At 40.2% G+C, this 19,418-nt stretch overlaps 1 non-coding gene across 1 annotated transcript; it reads left to right on the top strand.

Moving 5' to 3' along the window:
- The first annotated feature begins 5,251 nt into the window (after positions 1-5,251).
- TRNAW-CCA lies at positions 5,252-5,323 on the top strand. Its single transcript has one exon. It is a non-coding gene; the product is annotated as a tRNA-Trp (tRNA).
- The last annotated feature ends 14,095 nt before the right edge of the window (positions 5,324-19,418 follow it).

The following is a 19,418-nucleotide window of genomic DNA, read 5'->3' as shown; positions in this document are numbered from 1 at the left end:
TCTTCACTTGACATAAATTCCTTTTCCACTAGCATTTAGATTTGGAGCTTTTAAAACCTTAGTCCACATTAGTACTTTTTGACTTTGTTCCTTACTTGTAGTAGATGAAATTTGGTTACATTTGCACATGAACTTTGAAAATAACTTAGAGTAATATATGAGGATTTACTCTATATTCTAACATCTGCCCTTTTTCATTATCTTGGGACATCAAACAGGATAATTCATACAATCTGTGTCATCTGAGGTTTTATTTTTGCCTTCTTGGTTCAAGAGTAAATGCTGAGGGTGGAAGGTGGGGAACACAAAGTTTACAGAGCATCCGTCTGTTTGAGACCTACAGACTTTTGATTCATATCCTTGATGCTTCAAGAGAAATGAGTTAATTTATATGTTAAACCGAACCATGAGGAATTGCCAATATTGGGCCATGTTTGACCTACAAAATGGTAATTTCATATGGTTTGATAAATAGTTTAGAAGTACTCATGTTTCTCAAGAATAGGCTGGAAATCTGAAAACTTCCTTTCTCTTTGAAAGAATCAGGTCTGTTCACTCCTTTCCATGCTGCTCCTAATTTACGATAGTCCACAAGAGAATGTACATAATTTATTCAAACACCCACTTTCTTCCATGCTCCAAAGACTTTGGAAAGAATCACACGTCTTTGGGACCCTGAGGGCATTACTGGAGTCTGTTTAAAGACAGAGACAAATCCATTGGGAAAAGTTAAATATAGCCCAATGTTTTTTCTTTTTTAAAAAAAGAGGGAAACTTTAGAAATCCCTACTTCTAAAGAGACTGGAAAGATGGTGATTCATTAACACCACACAGGAAGTGAAGGTGACATCTGTTTTGCAATCTCAGCCAGCCTGCCTTTGATATCTAGCTTATGGTTCTATTTTTTTTTTTTTAGTATGATTGCTTTCTCAAATAAATACAAAGTCATGGTTTTCTTGCTTAATAAGAAGTATGTGTTTCTGACCTTAGTTCTCTTTGAAAATCTATTTGATGTACAGAGCAGGAGTTCTGAAGCATAATGAACAGCGTACTAAATTCAGCATTTCAGCCACTAAGGCAGTATCACTTTGCAGGTAAAAAGATCTTCAGATCAGGCAGACCTGAGTTTATCAAGTGGGAAATGGGACAAGCTCACTGACTCTCTTGGATATGTCCCCTCTGAGATCCTGTCCACCCCACTTTTGGATGGACGGAAGGGTAGAAGTCTCCTGGGTGTCCTGGTGTGACATGCAAGGCATTTTTGTTCGGTCATGAATGTCCAATTCGTTGTAAACAAAAGATAAAAGAAAAGACTCACTCCAACCAGCAACATCACATCCCTGAGCTTTGGTTTCTTTCCTGAAATGATATTCCCCTGCAGAGTATCTGAGAGGATGGAGTGAGATAGTACAAGGCAGTGCTGCCGGTGGAGAGCTCAGCACACAGCAAGCACTTGGTAGCTATCACCTGCTCGTCCTCTTCCTCCTCCCACTGTTCCTACAATGCACCCCCATATTCACACAAATCTCCTTCCTAAGTGTGGCCCTGAAGTTGCAACCTTCCCCCTGAATTGTATGGGATAAGTGATCTGTACCCCTTGGGTATCCTTAGAAGTCCTGGCGTGGTCATGAGCGTTTATAATCTCCACCCTGCCCTTCACTTATCGGAGTCATTGGCTACAGCCCTTGAAGTTCAAGCCACCAACAGCTAGAGCCCTCTTACCTACAGATGCCTAGGAAACCAAATGTGAAGGAGAACACAGACAGACACTGATAATCCTTTCTGGATGATATAGTGTCATGGAAAGTCAGAGCTGGAAAGGCCTTTGGAAACCCACTCATGTGCATGTGTGAGGAAACTCAGGTCCAGAGTCGTAACTGAGCTAATTCACTGCTAGTTTCCACCGAAGTGAGACCAGAACCCTGAGTGCACAGTTGGAGTCTGGTGCTATTCATATTTCCACTCCATGGTAAGCCTACTTGGATCTCTTTTAAACCCTGAGGATGTAGGCCAGTTCCCATGGTTTTGGCTCCCATTGAATCCAAAAGTGTTTTCCAAGCACGACTCAAGCACTGCTTTTTGTTTTGTCTACCCCACCCTCTGTGCAACTGCTCCCAACCTCCTGTAGACCAGAGGTTTGGATACGTACTGGAATGCCAAGATACCGGCTGCCACAGAACAAACCCCACCTAAATCATACACTGCTTTAAAGGCATACTAGAGCTCTGACTTTCAAAGGGTTAAATGTTTTATTTAAACCAGACCTTCAAAACTTCAAAAAAGAAAATAAATACACATTTGTTTTACGAAGAACGCTTAGGGAAAGCACGCTAGTTGCTTGTATTGCTTAATTGTCATTTTTTTCCCTTTTCCTGTGAGACTAAAAAAGATATTACTAGGTTAAGCTGGCTTACATTTGAAGGAGCCAAGAACCAACAGCTCACATTAGTCACCCCCGTTAGGGCTGCAGATTAAATGTCAGGATGTAGTGTAGACATTTTCCAAAGGAAAACAGGAAAATGCTTTACATGACTTTTTAGAGCAAACCATAGGGAGAGTTAGCGTTAGTAGCCTTCCCCAGACAACTACTGCTACATGTGTGAGTTCCTTTAATGAAATAGCAGTGGAGGCTGTGAATGGCTAATTCCTGGAAAATGTGTCAAAAAAGCAGCCCCTTGGCCTGTGCAAGCTGCCTAGGTTTCTGCTCTTGCATTTACCACCTTCCTTTCACCTATTGGACCCCAGCACCCCTGTACTGAGGGAACACATTCATGCTGTGGTGAAATTAGAGCCTCAGGCCTATGCATGCATGTGTAAGTCACTTCAGCTGTGCTCAACAACTTGCGATCCTATGGACTGTAGCCCGCCAGGCTACTCTGTCCATGGGATTCTCCAGACAAGAATACTGGAGTGGGTTGCCAGGCCCTCTTCCAGGGGATCTTCCCGACCATGGATCTCTTGGGTCTCCTGCATTGGCAGGTGGGTTCTTTACCAGTAGCACCACTGGGAAACCCCCTCAGGCCTGTGCATTCATGGATAATAGGCCTGAGGCTGGCTCCTAAGACCCATGGTCATGTATCAGCACCTGGGAACTCAACCTAGATGAATCTGTATCTTAATAGTTCTAGTAACTCACATGTCAGGAGCAGAAAATATTCAGTGAGTAAGTGAAAGGAGTGAGAGGATTCTGAGCCTCCCCATAGGATCTGCCACCTTGGGTAGCGGTGGGCTACCAACAAACACCATGGACCTCCCAGGAGGAGCTGGGCCTCATCTAAGGAGTGGGTTGTTTCACAGTAACGATCACTGGAAATCCTCTGAACAGATTTCTGTGGGTCACTCTGGCAGTATCTTCTCATCTCTCTTCTCATGCTGCTTTTTTGCACCTTTGTAGGGTGCCTCATAGGTCTTACCCAAGATAAGAGCATATATATATATTGAAGGCTCTTGGGAGGACTGACTATAATTTGGATTTGTCACACTGATGCCACCCATCCAAACCTGAACTGAACTTGCTGTTTCTTCTCTAGTGCTGTGGGTAGGAGGAGAGGCCCAGTAACTTCTCCTCTTAGAGGGAGATTACACAGTTCTTATTTTTGAAACAAACTGATGCCAGTAAATTTGGAAAACTCAGCAGTGGCCACAAGACTGGAAAAGGTCAGTTTTCATTCCAATCCCAAAGAAAGGCAATGCCAAAGAATGTTCAAACTATCGCACAATTGCATTCATCTCACATGCTAGTAATGTTCAAAATTCTCCAAGCCAGGCTTCAACAATACGTAAACCATGAACTTCCAGATGTTCAAGCTGATTTAGAAAAGGCAGAGGAACCAGAGATCAAATTGCCAACATCTGCTGGATCATTGAAAAAGCAAGAGAGTTCCAGAAAAACATCTATTTCTGCTTTATTGACTATGCCAAAGCCTTTGACTGTGTGGATCACAACAAACTATGGAAAATTCTGAAAGAGATGGGAATACCAGCCCACCTGACCTGCCTCTTGAGAAATCTGTATGCAGGTCAGGAAGCAACAGTTAGAACTGGACAGTTAGAACAGTTAGAACTGGAACAACAGACTGGTTCCAAATAGGAAAAGGAGTCTGTCAAGGCTGTATATTGTCACCCTGCTTATTTAACTTATATGCAGAGTACATCATGAGAAATGCTGGGCTGGATGAAGCAAAAGCTGGAATCAAGATTGCCGGGAGAAATATCAATAACCTCAGATATGCAGATGATACCACCTTTATGGCAGAGCAGAGAAGAATTAAAGAGCCTCTTGATGGAAGTGAAAGAGGAGAGTGAAAAAGTTGGCTTAAAGCTCAACATTTAGAAAACTAAGATCATGGCATCCAGTCCCGTCACTTCATGGCAGTGAAGTGAAATAGACAGGGAAACAGTGGAAACAGTGGCAGATTTTATTTTGGGGGGCTCCAAAATCACTGCAGATGGTGACTGCAGCCACAAAATTAAAAGACACTTGCTCCTTGGAAGGAAAGTTATGACCAACCTAGTGAGTGATAGTTACTCAGTCATGCCTGACTCTTTGCAACCCCATGGACTATAGCCTGCCAGGCTCCTCTGTTCATGGAATTCTCCAGGCAAGATTACTGGAGTGGGCTGCCATTTCCTTCTCCAGACCAACCTAGATCGCATATTAAAAAGCAGAGACATTACTTTGCCAACAAAGTCCGTCTAGTCAAGGCTATCGTTTTTGCAGTAGTCATGTATGGATTTGAGAGTTGGACTATAAAGAAAGCTGAGCATCAAAGAATTGATGCCTTTGAACTGTGGTGTTGGAGAAGATTCTTGAGAGTCCCTTGGCCTGCAAGGAGATCCAACCAGTCCATCCTAAAGGCGATCAGTCCAGGGTGTTCATTGGAAGGACTGATGTTGAAGCTGAAACTCCAATACTTTGGCCACCTGATGTGAAGAACTGACTCATTGGAAAAGACCTGCAATCTAGATCCTGGGAGCTATTACTTTCTATTTTCTTTCTAAGCCAAATTCTTCAGTTTTCCCAAAGTTCTCTGAGCTCTCCTTTCAACCAGTTAGTTTAATTGTCAGAGTAAGTTGTTGCTTGCACTTTAAGAATGCTAATATTTACGCTACTGTTAGGATTATTATGAGCTTCCCCAGTAGCTCAGCAGGTAAAGAATCTACCTGCAATGCAGGAGACCCTGGTTCAATTCCTGGGTCAGGAAAATCTGCTGGAGAATGTTTAGGCTACCCACTCCAGTATTCTTGGGCTTCCCTGGTGGCTCAGCTGGTAAAGAATCTGCCTCCAATGCAGAAGACCCAGGTTCAATCCCTGGGTTGGGAAGATCCCCTGGAGAAGGGAAAGGCTACCCAGTCCAGTATTCTGGCCTGGAGAATTCCATGGACTGTATCATCCAGGGGGTCACAAAAAGTCAGACATAACTGAGCGACTTTCACTTTGGGGTTATTATAAGGATTAAAATAAAGTGTGGGACTCTCCAAGCACAGGACCTAGAATGTACGGCATACAATTTACCAACAACTGCTTCAATGATGTCAAGAAGAAGGAACCCTTTTCCTCAGTCTCACCCCTGGTGCCCTCTCTGATCATGAATATCTAAGTCAACTCGGATCTGCCATTCACCAGAGCTTTGCCACTTTTATTCATTATATCTTGCTTCCTCTCCATTCCTTTAGTTTGGTCAGGGTGGAGTTGGGTTGGGCGCACTGGACTCTGTCCCAGGAGAGGTAAACCACAGCCAGGCCTCTTTATTTCCGAAGCATATGTTGGAGAAAGGTGAGGTCTCCTCTGCCCAGGAGGTAGATTTTTACATTTCAGAAAGGACCAAGGAAAACTGCAATAAGAACCATTAACCATCCCTAAGGATTATGTCCAACAGCCCCAAGAAGGGTGAAAATAGCCCAGCTAAGTAAAAGAGATAAACCAAATGCCATAGTTTTATGTCAGCCACTCTAATTGTTTCTTTCCAAGCTGTCATCCTTTGCTTTTCCTGTAATATTCTGCTAAACTGCAGGAGTGCATGCACGTGAAGCTTTGTGTAGGATAAATAATTACACAAGATGTTTTTGAAGGAGTAAATGCACTTGGCCTAACAAAACTAATTCACATCTTAAAAGACCATCTTCTCCATATACCAGTTATGTCAGCTAACTATTCCTCCAGCAACCTAGCAATTTAATTCTTCACCCTGGGTCTGCTTGGCCATCCTACATGCAAATGGTTTTCAGAATAGGAAAAAAAAAAAATGCTTTCTGGTGTCTGTTCTAAATTTGTTTTGATCTACTTTATGTTTCTAACTTTGTCCTTGTATTTGTTTTACAGCAAAAACTAAATAGAGGAAAGATATCAACCATGTCCCCAAAGGTTTCTATATCTGTAAGTTCCCTTTTCCTGTTAATCATAAAAGCAATTCTGTTTTATAGCATAGATTTTGTCCATAAACTATAAACATCCACTTTCCTCACTTCTTCAAGTCTCTTTTGAGGGCTAATGAATGAAGGGAAAGCCAGTGACATGCAAGCGTCTCTCCAAGGTGCTCCTAATACTAGCAGTCAATTCTGCTTCAAGGAATCTAGTTGCCCAGTTACTTGATCTTTTGCAAAAGAGGAAACAAATTGTGTTGGAATCAGAAAAAGCCGGGATGAGGAGTTGTGTTTCCAAGCCCTGGCCCTGATTCTATCCAACAGCTTCACCTGACAAATCCTCAAACAAATCATGTCTCCTGTGTGACCTGTGAGCCTGAATGAGAGGCAACCCCAAGTGTGAGCTCCCATTTTCTAAACTGAGACTATTAAAATGAGAGTGTGAGTGTGGGGCCAAGTTGAATTTATAAATGTTAGGAACTGTATAAAACAATAATGTTTACTTCTATTTTTCCAATTTAGTCACTCTATTTAAAAATTATATCATAACTAAGTATATTGATTTAGTCCATTTTATTTCTCTACATTCACATTTTATAAACCATTTTTATTTACATTCCTTTTGTGCATTTTTGACCTGTGTATGTTCTGCACTTTTTAAATCATTCCACACAGATTTCCAAAACATGCTATCTCCAATGTCACCTAAACTGTTTTTGCTTTGTTTTCTTTTTTATTTTAATTTTATTGGCATATAGCTGATTTACAATGTTGTGTTAGTTCCAGGTGTATGGCAGGGTGATTCAGTTATACATATACATATAATCATTCTTTTTTAGATTCTTTTCTCATATAGGTCACATAAACTGTTTTGGGATATGGCACTTTTCAAGTGAGACTTTACTGCAAATTTTTTCCCAAGCTAAAAGTGTTCATTTGCATGGTGTTAGGACCCCTGATTATTTCCATCTATCCTATAGATGTGTATTCATGATCTTCACAGAGAAATCACTCATTATATTGCCTTTGTAATGGTTCTTAAAAAGCATCTTTAAAAGATTGTGAGAAATTTCCATTTATGATATCATACTGCAGGAATAATTAATCTGTTAAATTTATTTTCCTTAAAAAAAAACTACAGATTTATTAGGTGACCTTTATAAAAACCAAAGTTATCACTGATTGAAGTCATTTCAAGATAATATAACTTCTCCAAACCTGTATTTTACTTATAATGAAGTTATTGGATGTACACCACATAAAATAAAGAAAATTTATAAAATTAGCACGAGTAAACATCTTGCAATACATGCCTGGCCAAATATAGTAACCAGCTCTCATAACCTTAACATTTCTGTGCATGAATAAGTAAACCAAAACACTGTAATTAAAATTAATGTTCATATACATTAATCAGTCAACAAAGAAACAGTAATTTCATGGTTGGTGCTTATTAATATTACATGTTTCATGGGAAGAGGTTTTTATGGCTCATTTTTCAAGCTCAGTCCGAGAATCTTTTATTTTTTAAATAGCATTTTAAAATTTCTAAATAAACAATCATTTTAAACATCCACTATAGAATATTTGGAAAATACCAGTTATGATGGACAGCCTTTTGGAGGACGTAGGTCACAGCCATAATCCAGGGAAGATGTGGTGGAGGGAGTAGGAAAGAGGTGCTTCTCGGTATGTCTGAGGTACTGCCCACACAGTTTATTGACAAGATAGGTATGGAATTAAAGGGAAAATATAGGAGTTAATGATCATGTTGAAATAGGAACATCCCTGAATGATGAGTGAGCCTAACAAAGACTGCTGTCCTGTGCCAGGACAGGCGGGTTCCATGGTGGTGAATAGCCTTTGCTGTCATTTAACCAATGACATCATGAAAATACCAGACAATTGCAGTGTATCCCTTTTTAATTGCTCTGGTAGGAGCCCCATAAAAGACAGAGTTTGTTGGAATGAATTTCTTTAAACCACCATGTGTTTCTTCCAAGCTAGAGGTTTACATTGTCTTTTCCTCGGGTTGATGTAAGTCCTCCCATTAGGATGTATTTGCCCTTCAGAAAGTATTGCCCCAGAGTATGGCTTGCTTTGGCATCAAAAGTATCTGAAAAAGTGACCAAAAAAATATATTTTCTCCTAATTTCCATCTCCAGTGAAAATGCATAATACTTAGAAGTCACGTGGTCTTTGTCGAGCAAAGAAAAGCTAACCCAAACACAAGATTTTTCTGAATCACTCTGTTTTCTGAGTCCTCCTCTGCTCTACACGTCCATTCCACATGCAGAGCATGAACCAGTCTCTTGGAAACAGTGCCACAACTCATCTGGTTCCCCATATCCTCCTATAAATATGTACAAGGAGGAAAAAAAATGACATTCAAAAAAGAAATCTGGAAAAAGAAATCTGGATTCAAAAGAAATCTGGATCAGTAAAACATCACCACCATGTGGTTTTCTTTTCACAAAAGAAAAGGAAAAGAGCTAATAGAAAGATCTGACAATATTCAGAATGAGTTATGGGAAACAATACTGGTAACTTCAGGAGAAAGGACATGCATTGGCAAGCAATTAATAGACATCCTAACAGCCTCTGTGTCTCTTCTCCAATCCTGGTCTGAAACCAGCAGCACAATGAACCCCTCCTCCAACCTGCTCCCAAATAAAAAGGTAACCTCTTCCAAAAAGAGGTGTTGAAAAATTCAATCTGGTTCTGATAGTCATGAATCAGACCTGCCACAGGATGGTTCAAAAACTAACAATATTCAAATAACATTCCCCATGGGAAATGCTAAGTGAAACAAGCAAATCCCCAAACTCTGCTTACAAACCCGGAACTCTCCACACGTGTACTTCAAGCACAGACTCAGCACTGTGAATGCCAGGGGCACTTAGACTCGAGCAGCCAGGTGAATAATCCAAACAATCCCCCGCTAAAAGCTTACTGATGGAAATGGTGGTGAAAAGGTATGGAAAAGCACAGCAGAAGTGCTCGAGTCAAAAGACAAGAGTTTAAAAGCAAAACCGCACCTATCAAAATGAAGGATGAGACACAGATAAGAAAATAACAAGAAACAGATGACAATGTTATTTTCTGTTGTAGCATTGCCTTTTTTTTTTTTTAAGGTTTGAGTTTTTGTGTTCTGGAAGAATTTTACATGGGGCTCTGCACACTTCTTTGTGCAGTCTATCTGTGTAAAACAGTAGAAAACATCCATCAAACTCTGAGAGAAACAATTGATTGATGTACTAATATAGCAATTTGACTGCATTCTAAACTCATTGATGAAGGATTCCCCCAAAGGCATGGGAAGACACTTTGGGGGACAGTCAGGGGGAAGACCTTCTGTTAAGACTTGGTTAGAGGTCAGCTTTGCAAATTGTAATCCCTAAGTAAGGTGGTGGAACACCTGCCATAAGACTCCTAGATGGTTTTATGGTTTTCTTTCTTCCTCCAGAGTTAACAGTTTTAAAATGATGCACAATTCCCTAGCAACTCGGGAGAAGTCACCGTGAGACTGAAATAAGATATATTAATAGCTCTCCTTTAGCCATCACAAGGTCTAAAAGAATGTTATCTCCTGATTGGCAGAGGGAGGTAAAATTTATTTGATGTGGCCTGTCTTAGTTTGTTGGAGTAGCTACAGCAAAAATACCCTCAACATGGATGTACCTAGAGATTGTCATAGGGGGTGAAGTCAGTCAGACAGAGAGAGACAAATATCATGTGATACCACTTATATGTAGAATCTTTAAAAAGTATATGAATGAACTTATCTACAAAGCAGAAATAGAGTTCCAGATGTAAGGAAACAAATTTACAGTTACCAGAGGTAAGGATGGGGGGTGGCAGGGATAAATTGGAAGACTGGGACTGACATGTATACACAACTATATCTAACAGATAACTAATAAGGACCTATTATATAGCACAGGGAACTCTGTTCAGTACTCTGTAATGCGCTACATGGGAACAGAATCTAAAAAAGACTGAATATATATGTATGTGTAACTGATTCACTTTGCTGTACATGTGTGCTAAGTCACTCAGTCGTGTCCGACGCTGTGCGACCCTATGCTATACACCTGAAATTAACACAGCATTGTAAATCAGCCATACTCCAATAAAAACTTAAAAAACCAAAGCCCCCACAACAACCAAAAAAACCAACAAACGAAAAATACCACAGACTGGGTGGCTGATCAACAGCAGGAATCTACTTCTCACAATTCTGAAGGCTGAGAAGGTCAAGTTCAAGGCACAAGCAGAGATTCCACTTTCTGGTTCATTGACGGCTGTTTTGTTGCTCTGTCCTCACGTGGTCAGAGAGGCAAGGGAACTCACTGGGGTCTTTTTTATAAGGTTATTACTCATCTCCCAAAGGCCCCACTCCCAAATGCCATCAGATAGAGGGATTAGGTAGACACAAAAATTCAGTCTACAGTAGTGCCCTTGAGGAAATATTTCATCATCATCTCTAAGTATAAAAACTGCTTTTGAGATTGTTTCGAGTGTTTATTTCAGTTTCATGGAGAGGGGGATTGATTTGGATTTGTGGTTTTCATGTGAGTGAATTCTGGACATTCTAGGGGGAAAAAAAAAGAGTTTCAAATGTTCTTCATCCCTGAGTAAAAAGTTGCTATCAACTAACATGAAAAGACCTTTCTTGTTTCCTATCTGAGCTCTTCCCAGGCAGCGTAAGAACAAAGATGAAGGGAGTTTGAAAAAGACTAGAGTGTGATGTCCTGCTCTGATGTGTGCTATCTCCATGGTTCTGCAAATCGCCTCACTTCAGTGACTAAGTAGGGATTACTCTTGACCTACCCCAAAGTGCCACAGGGCTTAAAGGAAGTAAGACGTTTAGAACTCTGAGCACAGAGTCAGCACAGGGGAGGTGCTTAGCATCTGTCTAGCTCCATTCCCTGCTTGGTGCTGGCTTTCCTGCAGGTAACACTCCCCCATGAACACTCCACCTCAAATGCCTGCTTGTCTCTCCTCTTCTTTCCATATGGAGAAAGTCTAGGTTAGAAGAGGTGGAACAAATGCTTTCAGTGTGACCTCAAACTATCTGTAGTGTTACATGTCAAAGTTAATTTATTCAATGATTTGGCTGATTTTTTTGTACACCTCAGTCATCAGATAGCTGCCAAAGAGCACTTAATCCCTGCCAACCCAGAAATGTCAGCTCTTTTTTCTAGCCATACCAGCCCCTCCCTCCATAAACCTTCTAGAAAAGTAAAGTTCTTAGGAACACACCCAGAGTATACCTTGATCAAAGGAAAGCAAAGTATAAGTCTTGGGAGCCTGTGGGCTTTACCCTGATCCAGGAATTGTCTGGGCTTTCTTCTCCAAAAGTTCATTTTGGGTAACTTTTCAGAATTGTGAGTTATTTTTCTTCCTGTCACTCTTAATACAGTGGGGGGAAATAGGCACATGCAATAAAAAGCCCAAGTATTATACAATACCTGAGCAGTATAATCAGCTTGGAAAGTGAGGTGTCATTGAATGAAGCCAGTCATATGAACTTTATTAATGAACTGGAGTCAGAAAACACTCTAGGTTAAAAAGAAAAAAAAAAGAGTAGGGAGAGAAATTGCCTAAGGGAGATTAATTTTAAAAGCATATTTTATAAAGACATCATGGCTAACTCGTTAATATTGAAACTACAATGATTTTTTGGCAGGGAGTAGAAGTTCTTGCTATGGGATTCCAGCAATTAACAGTGGGACAATGTGAGGTTTAAATAGTTACGCTTTCCTAGCATTTCTTGCATTATCAAACTATACCCACAAATTGGCCCTTCTCATGACATGCTCGCTTCCCCATCTGTATATCACATTGTTTGTGGTATGTGGGATGCTGCCCTCAGTGCAAACCAGGGAGACCACCATGCAAGATTCAGCACACCCATTTTTGGTAGCATTAGACACCCTTCAGATTTTACTAGGCTGTGTTTCCCAGTATAGTGCACCCAGAGGAAGCCAAGGAAGTTCAAGAAATTTTAAGGACTACTCTTTGTTCCTGGGAAAGCTTAATTGTTGATTAGTGGGATTGGAACAATGCCATCTACAACAGATGCTTTAGCAAAGAGGGACAGTAAAATAAATGATTGGTCTGATATGTAGCATCTGCAGAGAATCTGGGTAAAAATTACTGGTGTTTAATGACCTAATCCCAGCAAGGTCAGCCAATAGCGGAGTTTAGAAAGAATCAAACTCAGTCCCTTGGCACAAATGAAGATGCAGTGTGGTGAGATCCTGCACATGCTAATTGTACCTGGTTTGGCATTAATATCTCTAATAACTGCTCATAGGAGATTTTTAAAAATTATCTTTTTAAATAGGTAATTGGTGTCTAATAAGCTAATTTCACATCTTTCTTTATGGTGTCTGTCTATGGAGGATAATGAGACCCTAAAAATGGTGCTAAATGAGATCTGTTGCTGCAACAAATTTGGTAGGGCCAGAGCAATAAGATGGTTAACAGGGCTTCAGAAAGATGCACTCCTATTCAGAGGGGGAATTTGCATTGCTGCCCATCCCTAAGACCATGTAACACCTAGCCACAGATTGGGGAGGGTCTCTCCTATCAACAGTCCAGTGGCCATAAAATGTATTACCAGTCCATCAACTTATGAAGTCAGTGAGTCAGCCTCACCAAAGAAGCCAAAAGAGCAGGCATCACTGTATGTGTCCATCACCAGAGCCAGGAAAGGGGTGTGTGTATGCTATGAGATCAGAGAACCCACCAATGGCCAAGAGTGTCATTGCTGAGGATTAGTATAGATCAGCATAAAAGTATGTGTTAGTATGCTGTGGGCCCATGGGTACTGATCTCTACTTCTCTTTCCTTCTCTCTCTCCCTCTCACACACACACACAGAGGTTAGTATGGACCCATTGCTAAAACAGCCTGGTGGAGGAGAAATTGTACTGAATTAGCAATTGCTAAGCATGGATTCTTGTTCTGATTTTCCTACTACTTTAGCTGTGTGACCCAGGCAAGAAACTTTTTTGCCGTTGCTTTGTTTTCCTTACAGTGAAAGTGATGCATCCAGATCATTCCTGTGGTCCCTCCCAATTTGACCTGAGTTTATTTCTTATCCCAATTCATGTTTTGTCTTCTACTCTTTAACTCAGAAGCTTACAACTTCTTGGAGCTTCCTTCACCACGCCAGCTCTTATTATGATATTCAGAATGAATAAGGGAAGAAGCTTAAAGAAATACATACAATACATAGAGTGCTGTGGTTCTTCAAGGGGCCACGATTTTTAGTCAAGGAAACCTTGGTGGTCAGAGATGGAAATTGTAGAGAAGACATAGATATGATCTGGGCCATAGTTCTCTTCCTGTCCCAGCTCCTCAGAATAAACACTCCACACTCTCCTCTCCATGGCAATGGGCCACTAGGCATACATTTAGGCCCGTCTGCCCTTTTCAGCACACTTCCTCTCCCAGAAAAGCAGTGTCCTCCCTACTTCCAGGAACCCGGGCCCCAAATAGCTAAAACATCAGCAATTCTACCCTTGGGAATTCCTTCTCACTTTCTTCACCCCACCCCCCATTCTTTAAATCCACCTCTTTCTTCCCAGCTGCCACCAGGTCAAAGTAGGACACTAGAAAGTCTCCAAGTTTCCTTCACTTTCTTCTCAGGGCATTTAATAATTAAGGATTTCACCATATCCAGTTCGCTACAGGAAAGAAGGAAGCGGCCATTTTTTTTCTATTGCTGAACACATCTATTTCTTTGTGACCCTCCTACCATCTCTCCTGGTTCTACCCATCTGTGTATAGAACTGTCTTCTTTCAGTTAAAAATTTAGCATGTTGATCTACTTTGGAGGGGTTAGGAGGATGACCAAATTACATTATTTGAAAGAATGGTACAAAAGAAAGTATCTAAGTAGATGCTTTGACACAACTTAAAAAAGGTAAAGTTAACCCCAACATGTGTGCTCTGGTAACCAGGGAACTCACCCCATGGCTATGGAAGCCAGCCTCAGACTTAGCTCTGATTATCACCATCTCCCTGGTGCGTTTGTCAGAGAGATACTTGCCATGCCAGAATCAGGGGCTACCTTCTTGCACAAGATGGTTGAGATCACCCAATTCTTTGATGGATTGCACCTGCTCATTCAGGAAATGAATCTTAATGAAGTCACACAATGGGGGGTGTTGAATTTTCAGAGCCTTTCCATCAACAGAATTTATACTTTTATTCATTGAACTCTTTAAGGCTATTGGGAATCTTAGTAATTGGGACGATCTGACAAAGCTGTGTGTCGTAGAGCAATTATTGGCCTGGAACCATAGGAAAAAGTAGGCTGACAATGGATGGTAAGTAACTCACAGACCTATCACTGCTTCTGCTAATGGCTTTCTTTACTCACCTTGCCAGGAAGCCCCAGGGCTTCCAAAAGGATCAAATGTGCCCACTACACATATCTGGAAAGGCCATGGAGATGCCAAACTGAATAAATACTTACGGATTTTTACAACAAGTAGAATTGAAATAGTGTAAGGATGCCAGTCAGCCTCTCATGGGAGCCCACAGGCATTCTGCGGTTGGACCTTGGCCCCACTGTGAAGGGTCATGACTGATGCTGACGCTTGACTCTATGACATTGCCCTACCTCCGAGACTCATCTGGCCCTTTCTGGTGGCACAAATTTCATTCAGAGTCCTGTCTTTCCATGCAGGCTTAATCTGCTGTGGAATCTCCACTCTATAAGTTTTCCCTTCTACTCAATTTCCCCCTCCACTTTCAAGTTTCCTTCTTGAAAGAAAAGAAGAGGCCCCCATCTGCTACAAAAGCAAGCGATTTTTAATGGAAATCTAGCTAAAAGATGGATTCAGGAGAAACACAGTACTAGGACTTTATAACACTAACATTTTTTTCATTCTCCTCTTCATAAAACGACTTCAAAGCCACATTATGTCATATTGTGGATAAAAGGGGGCTGGGTTCAAAAACAGGAATTTCATTATTAACATCACCATGGTTAACCCCAGTGCCAAGATTAACAAACCAGCCTAACCCTCTGGCAATTCATTGTCATTTAATATATATTTAGAGCCCACCCTGAGTGAAGAAATGGGGAGAACACACACGTGGCCCTTCCCAATCAGATATTACAGCCTAAAAAGGCAAGGCTCACATCTGGCATGTCCTTTTCACAGAAATATTAAAATGCCACACAGGCATGAACAAATCATTTTTAAATGGGCCTATAAACCTTAATGTCTGATAGGTGTAAGCTCTCTCTGTCTCTTTCTATTCCACACTGCAACATCTTATGGTGGTTTGGAAAGAAATACCAGAAGGCTTCTTTGCCTTTCTCTGAATTTCAATGATCTGCTACTCCTGCAGAGCCTGTTACATGTCAGGCTCTCTGCAAGGCTCAGGAGCTCAGAGCTGCGAGTTGCAGGGAACGTGCTCTCAAAACACTCAGACTGGACGGAAAAGAGGGGGATAAGAGAAGGTGGGGCCAGACAAGGATACAACGGGGGTGTTCATGACCCAGATCATGGAGGGAGCAGCTCAAGAGTTTGGATATGGTAGACAGATAAAGAGGGTACTGTTTCTGGAGGGTGGGAAGGGAGAGGGAAGATTTGGGCAGTGAACTTTCTAATCCAATGAGGAAAGTGGTCCAGTTTGTCCTTCTGAGAGATAAGCTTGATGACTGAATGGGGAACAGCACAGAAGGGAGGTGGGGGATTAAAGCTACTGAAATGGCCAAGGCAGAGATGGGGAAGTCTGAGCTCAAAGGCAGCAGGTTTCCAAGTCTAAGTTCTACCCAGGGAGACCTTCCACCCTCATAGATTTTCTTTCTTCAAACTGGTCATTCTGAAAGCAGGCCTGCGGTGTCTGGGCTGCTGCTTCTTCAAGAACACAACCTTCTCTTGCTTAATGAAAGAAAGGCCTCTCTCACCACCAGGAATCTTACTATGGTGTAATGTCCCAGAGTAAAAAGACTTGGGGTGGGGACAGAGAAGTTGAAAACAAAGGGACAATTCAAAATATAAATATCCATCTGATTAACAAATACATGTTCCCCTAAATTTTACTTTTTATGTAAGTCATTTAATATAAATTTATATACATTAATTACCAAAATTTAAGATATATTTTTGTTGTTTTGGTACATTTTGAACTGCTATAAATGACAGAAATAACTCTATCTAATCAGCATTTTAGAATTTCTTATAGACTTATGATCAAAAGGAATCTTTTGATGTCTTAATTTTCAACTTATATATACTTTGCAGAAGAGAAGTATAATGGGGTTATCAATAACAGACTTTCAAGTATAAAGATATACTGCATTAGGATAAAATTCTTGAGGAGGTAATATGGAAATGTAAATTTAAAAATAAAAAGAAATGGTGTAGAAATCTGTAATTATTAAAGAAGATATAGTTCATACATATATATGTATATATAAATTTTAGAAATTCACATACAATAAAATTTCCTCTCTGGAGTTTACTGTTCTACTGATTTTTGGCAAATGTATTCACTATCACAACCAAAATGCAGAACAGCTGCCCCCCCACCGAGATTCTCATACACTGACCCTTTGTAGTCTATCCTTCCCCCAGTTTCAAGCATCAGTAACTACTGATCAGTAATTGTTGACACAGTATTAGAATCATTTCCAAAATATCATATAAATGAAATAATGCAACCTTTGGAGGTCTGACTTCAACTATTTTACTATGCTCACCAATAGTTCATTCCTTTTCATTGCTCAGTAGTATTCCATCATGTGGATATATCATAGCTTATACATCACCAGTTGAAAGACATTTGAGTTTTTTCCAGTTTCTGGTCACTAGAATAAAGGTGCTATAAACATTTGTGTGAGCATAGGTTTTCATCTCACTTGGGTAAATACTTAGAAGTGGGTTGTTGGATCAAGCAGCAAGTATGTAATTAACTTTAAAGAAACTGTCACACTTTTGGCTGTCCATTTCCCATTGCGGCCAGCCAACACAATGGAAAAATGTACCATTTTCTATTCCTACCAACAATGCATCCTCACCAGTGCTTGGTATTGTTTTCTGCGTTTTGCTTTTTAGTTTCAGCCATTTTAATAGGTGTTCAGTGGTATCACATTAGAGTTTTAGTTTGCATTTTTAAAGACATTGAGCATTTTTTCATGTACTTGTCATATATATATATATTTATTTATATCAAATTTATGTATATCAAATATATTATCAAATATATATATACATATATATATTTAATGGTATCCAAATAGTTTGTCATAATGTTATTGGATTGATTGTTTTATTATTATTTGGAGAGGTACAAGTCCTTTGCCAGACATGTGATTTGCAAATATTTTTTTCCCAGTCAGCGACTTGTCTCTTCATCCTCTTTGGAGTGTCTTTCACAGAGCAAAAAATTTTAATTTGGTAAGGTCTACTTTATCAATTTTTTTCTTGTATGCATTATGCTTTGTTGTGACATCTGAAATCACTTTACTAACCCAGCTTTAGTGTTACAATGGTCCTATGTTTTCTCCTAAAAGTTTTGTGGTCTTAGGTTTTAAATTTAGGCCTATGATAATTTTGAGTTAATTCTTATGTAAACATGAGGAGGTATGGGTTGAGTTTTGGATTTTTTAATATGGACATTCAAGTGTAGCAACACCATTTGTTGAAATATATATTATTTAATATAAATGATGGCAAGTATCAATCATTACCATTTAGATTTTATTGGATACATTTAAAGAGTAATAATGAAGAATTAAATGCTTTTCTTTTCACGTGTCAGTATTCATAATATGTTGGATTAGATTTTTCTCAAATATTTGAGATCATGAAAAACATTTTAGAGGGAAGAGTGATAATATGTGGAGGTTACATAGTTTTCCAAAATTATTTTAGAGAATATTGAAGAAGAAAAAAAAGTTCTGAAGACCTCTCTTAAGTATCAGCAGAAGAAATAAAGAGAGGGAAGGTTTTACTGAGGAATACTCCAACTCTGAAAGTTCACAGTTTGACACTAGCAGAGGAGAGTTAGAAAGAAAGAAGTAAAAAATAAAATGACAACCTGGTTTCTAAGTTGAGGGGGCTTTTGTTTGCGCAGTGGTATTGCCATGAACCAAGTTCAGAAACACAAGAGGAAGAGCAGACAGGGGTGGAAGAAAGGGCAAGAGCTCAATGCGGATTATGCCTTTGGATAAAAGCATGGAAAGAAGCAGTTATTATTTTACAAGGTTTGAGTTTGTTTTGTTTTGGTTTGGATTGGGTGGAGATTTTTCTTTCTATTCTCTTTTCTTTGTGTATGTGTGTGTGTGTGTGTGAGCGAGCATGCATACATGGGTACAGTGAATGTTTACTTTATGTTGGACTATTTCTTTCTATAAAAATTGATGTTTGAGTCAGGCTAGCAGTAGAGAACTTTGTGTGGTGTGATGGAAAAGCAAAGATGGGAAACATGAAAGCATGAAGTGTGAATTCCATCTCTACTACCACTGGTTGAGTGGCCTCGGGCAAGGTAACTTACTTCTCTGAATCTCACTTTCTTTGTGTGTATTATGGTAGTAATAACACCTACTTGAAACAGGATATTAAAATGGGATGTTTTTCTCTTGGAACTGCAACCAAGGAGAGGTGGCAGCAAGTACCCCCCTCCCCAACAAACACGGTCTAATAAGAGAGGCTAGACAGATGCAGACAAGTTTGCCTATTTGTTTATGCCAAGTGAGTTATTAGGTCTGGGAGAGGGATAATAAAGTATAATTTTCAAAAAGTTATAAAGCAAACGAAGTACAAGATTATCCACATATAAGTACAAGACTACCCACACAAACTCACCACTAAAACCCTGGCACTAAGAGAGGGAAGAGCTGGGGAAGGTACCTAAGGCCATGGCATGCAGAGGAAAATAGTCCGCCTGATTGGCTGTCCCACTGATACCTACATCTCCAGGGACCCCTGGCCTCCATCTGTCAGGTCCATGGGAGTTACTCTGTGGCTGTCTAACCTGACAGCCATGGTCCCCAGGGACCATAGGCTGTCTGTCCGCTCT

The sequence above is a fragment of the Cervus canadensis genome, chromosome 4 (genome assembly GCF_019320065.1).
Source record: "Cervus canadensis isolate Bull #8, Minnesota chromosome 4, ASM1932006v1, whole genome shotgun sequence".
NCBI lineage: Eukaryota > Metazoa > Chordata > Mammalia > Artiodactyla > Cervidae > Cervus > Cervus canadensis.
This window is presented reverse-complemented; position numbering and strand designations above follow the sequence as displayed.